Genomic DNA, 7203 nt, shown 5'->3' on the forward strand with positions numbered 1-7203 from the left:
CCAATAAAAGAAAGGTTATTGCTATTTGTAGTTGAACTGGAATACATCAGTCGTTCAGTCTCTATAAATTAGTCTATGGGTGTTCAAAGCCAAAAGAAGTCATGTCAACAAAGAGAATTAAAAGAAAAATAAACTTGGACATAAGCTTAAATTAAAAAGGAGACACATTCCTGTGCTGGGCTCTGGGGACTGGAGAATGTATATGCCACAGTCCAATTCAAGGGTTCAGTGGCTTGGCCCTAGCATCAGCTCGGGATTCAATGAACAGGTAAAAATTAGTATACTGGGAGAAATATAATCTACCTCTCCTTGATCAGAAGAAAATATGATGGCTCATTGAAACTCTTAATTCACAAAGATTCTGCAAGATGCAGAGGAACAATTCACTGATGACTCAACTAAAACAAACTTATTTACAGCTTAACAATCCATCTTCACACACACACACAGTGGTAGACTGATTTGAAGTATTTAGTGGAAAGAATTCACTGGACAGATCAGAGAATCGTTTTCAAATCACCAGCCAACATTTGTACTTTTGCCAATAGTCTAGTTTTCCCAGATAGAAAAGTAGAGATGGAGAAACAAACAATATTCTTCTTTAGGGTTTCTAATTTTGAAAGTAAACTGTAGCTTTTGACTTATCAGTGTAGAACCTTGTTATGATGATCACGGTAAGACCCACTGTGTGATAAGAGAGCTGAAAACTAGCTGCTGAACCAGTCCATCTGAACCACAGACTGCTAATGTAAGCAACAACGTAGCCAACATGAGAGTTGAGCTGACAAACTTTAAAGCTTGATGTTTCTGTTATAGGAAAACCACTGCTGTCCAGACACAGATCTCCTACTGCATGTGGCTCTTTTCTTTTCTTGGTAAAGCTCATATTTGTGGAATGTTGCTAGAGCTTATCTTGGCACATTTGCCCATTCTTCAGATTATCAAAGTCTTTCTTCACAACTGGTGACACATTTTCAGGAATCAATGTTGCCATTCTAGTCTTATCAGCTGACACAGGCTGCATGATTGTGAGCAGAAGCCTTAGGCTCCCTGACCTTGCCTACAGTTTTTCCAGAATTTCAGCTCATTTCACATTCTGAAAATGTTTCACCTTTTATTTTAAATTAATGGGAAATAGTCAAAGTCTTCCATGAATATTTTATAATTCCTAATATCTGCAGAAATTTGGTATTCTTGCAGTTGGACAAAGTTTTAATTCCATCACCCTCACCTCCTTTAGTCCACACAGTTTGATTGCAATTTAGTTACAGAATATGAGCACCCCAACCAAGGGGCTAGTACCTCTTAGACACTTCCACTGTGAAGGTTAGAAGGGGCACAAGTTATGTGGGGTGTATAAGCCTACATTAAATATTTGCAATAGCACTGTCTCTTCTGTAAGACAATTAATTAGAAAGCAGTATAGTTATTGGTATGGGGAAGAGAATCAGCTATTTTGCAGTGGTTGGGTGATGAAGAGACAGGAAAAAATCCAGCAAATGAGAATGGAATGCTTTAGGCCTCTGGAGGCATGAATTAAGTAGAAAATAATACTTTGTCTCCTGTACCTACCTACACGTTCAGTCTTGAGTGACTAGTCCTTGGGCTACAAAAATAGCTAGATTGTGGTGAAGAGTAAAGACCATAATGAAATAGTTTGAAAACCATGAGAGTTTTGCTGTTTCAGGAAAGTAGATTTTGCTTAAAGTCAACATGTATTTTTCATTCAATAAATACTAAAATGCATCCTGTGGCATGTGCTGTGCTTACTGTGCTGGTATCCAAGTTAGACAAGGAAAGGGGGACAGACAGAAAATATCTGGAGGAGGTGGTTTCTATGCTGAGACTGGGAAAGTCTAAGTAGGTAAAAGGAGAACATCCTAAGTCTAAGGATGCGCTGGAGCAAAAGTTGTGAGGTTGGATTTAATATGGTTGATAAGCATTTGCCTGGATGTAGTTCCAGAAACAGTGAAACATAAAGATATGCCAAGTTAGTCAGATGCCAGATCTATAATGAAATGACCAAACTATGTTGAGTTTGTGGGCTTAGAGTTGGAAAGGCATTAAGTGCCACCCAGAGGATGTAAGCTTGTCTTTGGCTGGAACATAAAAGTAACATTAAATATTCACTTGAAAATATAGTGTAGACTCTTGAGGGGAGGAAAGAAAGCACCAATTGGAATGCTTTTATAACAGCACAAAGAAGACCATAGATAAAATTAATTCTTAAATTCTACCCTTTGCTGACTGTGCCATCTGAGACTACATCATGAGACTTTTTGATACCATGGATGACATAATAGAGACCATGATCCCTGGGCTGGTTCCAGCATCTATATCCTGTTCCAACATATCCTTACTTAACACTTTTAATACTTTCGAGGATGAACCATAAACCACTTAGTAATTTTAGCTCTCTCCATGTTTTAGTCTTTTTCCAAATTCTTCAATTTTCTTTTATTTCTTACAGAAATTACTTAAATTTACACCCATATTGTTACATCAAATGATCATATCAATCAAATATCTCTTTTTTCTTTAAATGGTAACTTAGTCTCCCATTTAAATCTTTATCTATTTTAAAAAAACATAAGGATAATAAATGTACACATCTATGTTAATTGTTCAATAAGAAAATTGCTGATATTTGATAATATTTGGCAACATCAATTTTAATCTTTGTAATCCTGCATAACCTGGTAGTCGTCTGGTAGATCAGTTGTAATTAGGGTGACGTTCATAAACTGAAGATGGCTGTTGAGTTGGCCATGAAAGGGAGTTAGCAAATATATCAGCTATCACTGGCACTGGAAACCGTGGGTTGATACCTGGTTGAAGTTTAGAAAACCACCTTCATTGGCAGATATGTTGTGATATCTATTTGGAAAAGTAGAAGGCACCAACATCAGTCCAAAATAATTGTTGTGTTTGGGAGACAAGATGCGGTACTGAGAAGTAGAATTTGTGGTTGTAATGAAGTTGACAACACGGCCATTTGCTTCAGTGTAGCTGCTTTGAGAGTGCCCATGGACAGTGGTCAACTGATTTAAAATAGCACGTTGATCCACTGAAATTTGTTTGGTGGTCTAAGTGACATTGATGATGGAGGAGAAAAGTCACCTCTGATCGGGGTATTTGTATCATCAATTATGTGGCTAGTAGAGGGCTGTCTTATTAGAGGCATGTTTAAATTTGGAGAGGGTAAAAATGCACATTCTCCACTAGTGTCAGACACAAAACCAGAATTATGTTTACCAACATTACCCCCTCCTTTAAAGGGCTTCTTGTTGAAATCTTGAGCCAATGAAGATACCAGAGAGGTATTTTTAATCCCAACTCTTCTTTTTATTCTCAATAGAAGCTGGGGACTGTCTCGTTTAAAATTTGGATTATGGTATAAGTGCATCTACAACCAAAGTAGAAAGATTTTAGTAATATTCTAAACCAAAATACAAGACTAAAATAAGCATAACTTATAAAACCTCAGATTTCACGTTTACTATGCAAAGATAATATCATCAAAATATGAACATTGCTGACGATATTTTGAAGTTCCTTATTTGGAAAATACACATTTAAATAATATAGTCATCCAATTTAAGAAGTTAGCATTTGAAGTAATGGTGAATGCCACTTTTGAAAAGCAGCTTTAGTACCTTTATTTAGATTTCTGTTAAGATTCATAGTTGCTTGCAAAGTTTCTCATAATCTTGAATAATTAAGGCACTGTTCTCATTTTTTAAAAAAATTAAGAATTTTAGCCTTTACAGATTTATACAATTTTCAAAATCAAGCTTTACATTTATATTATCAGAGATTGATGTACAAAATAAAATTTTATACCTAAGTTACCAAGTGATAACTAAAATTTCTGAATACCTTGCATAAAACAGAGACTTCTTTTTCTTCTTCCAGAAATTCAGCTAGACAAGCAGATCGTTGAAATTTCTGCCACACTTTACAAAGCCCATAAAGATTAAGCAGTCTAATAAAACTTTTCATACTTCCAGTTTCAAATATTCTGAAAGGGGCCTTTCTTTCCAAAACTTCCTTCTTAAAGACAACTTCATCAATCACTATGGAGGTTCCATTATCATCCCACAAGATGGATTTAAATTGGTCACTCCCAGCCATTTTCCAGAGTTTTCTTGGAAATGTCAGAGAGCAAAAAATAATTATCTTCATCTGGTTCAGAGACACAATATGTGTAACATGGTGTTTTTATCAAGGATTCTTCAGACAAGTCTGAAAAACATGTTCTTCAATCATAAACCTCAAATCCAAGTCCCCAGAGAATGTTTGATCACAAAATAGATATCTACCGGAGTTTCCTGAACCACTTGGTCCAACTTTAGGAGACACATCTTGAATTTCTGAAGTAATATGTTCCATGTCAAATAACTTTTTCTAAAGCTACTTTTCTAATCTGCATGATTTTGAGCACTGCAGCTTCAAATGCTGCTTTAGCAGGCCTGCACATTTAAACTGCTAGGCCATGAAAATGGTTCTCAACCTGAGTGGCTGTGACATCACAAAATGACAGGTCTCCTAGCAACCCAAGTGTAACATTCAGCCAGTCTTTCTTTCTCATTCATCCAGTTAATATGAAACATATAGGACGTTTATATTTATAGTGTGATCTGCAAATATTTTCACCACAAACTCTTTTTAAATAATTTAATTTTGCGTTTTATTAAATACAAACAATCTCCTTCGTTTTGTACACAAATTTATACCAGATTAGTGAACAGAGTATACATATGCAAAAAATAAAAAAATTATTTTAAAGTTTTGGTATTTAAAGTGAAATTTGTGTAAAACCTTTACAGAAAATGTATAACAATTTCATTATCTGTTGTAATTAAAGTGAAGAAAATTTGATTTTGAAACAGAAGTATTTATTAATCTGTGTACTGCAATAAGTAGCTCTATATTCAAAACATCAGCAGAATAAATATCAGCTTATTTGGTATGTTTATAAATAAATGGTAAATATTTATGAATAAAAATTTTATTAAAGTAATCAATCAAATTTAAGAAATCCCAAAGGCGGGAATTTTTGTTTTAAATTGTAATTCAGTGCTATATGTAAGCAAATGTAATTTAATATTCTACATTAAAATTACACAAGAGAAAATCTTACTGTACACTTACAAATGTTTATTTTTGCCATTCTTTCACTCAGAGGTTTTTCAGTCCCTAGAAGGGATAAATTTTCTTGTCATTTTTATATTACATACTCTTGTGGCTTCTGTTAAGTGTTCCAAAAAGATGTTGATTAATACATTTATGCACAAGGTGCTGGGTTCTATAAGCAGTGACTCCATTAAGGGGCAAACAATCAATAAACAAAGAAATAACATTATATGTGGGTTGGGGTGGAAAAGACCAGGTAATGCATTTTAGGAAGCAATATGTTTCCCAGTCCTGAAACAGTTGGCATTATTAGTATAATACGGCATTTTAAGGCAACTACTTTGTGCACTAATTGTAAATGATAGCTATGTTCTGTATCAGTAAACTGTAGTAAATCCAGTTCTACCAAAAGTTATATTTTTTATTTAGAAATAAATTCCATTAAACATAAGCCAAATTCAAAATGAGTGAAAAATTTTTAAATAAATAAATGTACACTCAATCTACAATGTAAATTTTTCTTTCAGTATGTGTATATTCCATTCTAAATAAATATTAGCAACTTGAATTCATTGAATATTATAAGTATTATAAACTATAGTTAAGCTTGATTTGGTCTTGATTCATAAATATTATTTAACATATGCAAATCAATAAATGAGATACCATCCCTTAAATAACAGAGAAGTCAAAAGTAACAATCTCAAAAAATGTAGCAATGTTATCGACAGAACTGATCTTAACTTTTGTATACAAAAAATTCTTAACAAATTCTCCCTAGATAGAATATAACTAAAGAAAATAAAAGCCAGATATGAAAAACCCAAGATTAAGATCAAGTTCAATGTTAACATACAGGAAGGTTTTTCACTGATCCAGTAATACAAAAAAGTAGCTTATTCTCACAAGTCCTAAATTACACTACAAGAAGTCCTAGCCAGAAAAACTAGTCAAGATAAAATATGAAAGGCATCCAACTTGTAAACAAGTAGTACATTTATACATATGGCATAATTATACATAAATGGAAAATTCAATAGACTGCTCCAGTGACTGTTAGAAATAGTCAACAAACTTAGTAAACTTGCAAATTACAAAATCAATATACAAATATCTGTTGCATTTTTAAATACTAACAACACATTATCAGAAACAGAATTTAGGAAAACAATTGTGTGTACATTTATACCAAAAAGAATAAAATAGGAATAAAATTGATAAGTGAAATAAAAGAACTAAACAATTTCTATAAATTAAAGGTGCAAGAAATTAAGTAAACAAAATAAATAAAAGATATTCTGTGCTCATAGATTGTATACAATGTGAGGAAATACTCTAATCTATCTTTCACATGTTCATTCTCCCCAGCACAACATATTAAAGAGAATTTCATTTCTTCATTTTATACTCTAGCTTCCTTTTTCATGTGTTAATTGATCATAGGTGTGAGGGATTATATCTGGGTGATCTACACTCTTCTATTGATTGGTGTCTGTTTTTGATCCAGTATCATGTTGTTTAAATTACTAAAGCTTTATAGGACTCTTTAACATCAGAGTATTTTACACTATTAGATTTAATACTCTCTTTCAAGATTATTTTGGTAACTCATAATCTTTGTGGTTACATATAAATTTTGAATTTATTTGTTCTATTAATGGAAAAATCTCATGGGTTATTTGACATGAATCACACTAAATGTAGATTGCTTTGTAGTATGTTTGTTTCAACCACATAGTTTCGCATCATTAACATAATAGATCTTTTCATTTTTTTGGATCAGATTTAATTTCTTTCATCAACGTTTTCTATTTTTTAATGTATAGGTTTTCATCTTATTTGTTAACTTCATTTCTAAGTATACTTTACATATGTATATAATTATATACATTATATTTGTAAACACGTTTCCTACAGAAATACAACACGCAGAAGGCAGTGGCAAGGCATATTCAAAGTCCTGAATGAAAGAAAGCTGTATTCTAAGATAATATATCAAGCAAGAATTTCCTTTAGAATAGAAGGAGAGATAAATAACTTCCATAAAAGCAAATACTAAAAGAATAT

At 32.8% G+C, this 7203-nt stretch overlaps 1 long non-coding RNA gene across 1 annotated transcript; it reads right to left on the reverse strand.

The window, feature by feature from the left end:
• Positions 1 to 2656: 2656 nt before the first annotated feature.
• LOC140690677 (uncharacterized) lies at positions 2657 to 4471 on the reverse strand. Its single transcript, XR_012065938.1, has 3 exons — positions 3880 to 4471; positions 3256 to 3406; positions 2657 to 2877 (listed from the first exon to the last, which is right to left on the reverse strand). It is a non-coding gene; the product is annotated as an uncharacterized lncRNA (long non-coding RNA).
• Positions 4472 to 7203: the final 2732 nt, after the last annotated feature.

Source organism: Vicugna pacos, chromosome 31 (assembly GCF_048564905.1).
Source record: "Vicugna pacos chromosome 31, VicPac4, whole genome shotgun sequence".
In the NCBI taxonomy this organism is placed as follows: Eukaryota; Metazoa; Chordata; class Mammalia; order Artiodactyla; family Camelidae; genus Vicugna; species Vicugna pacos.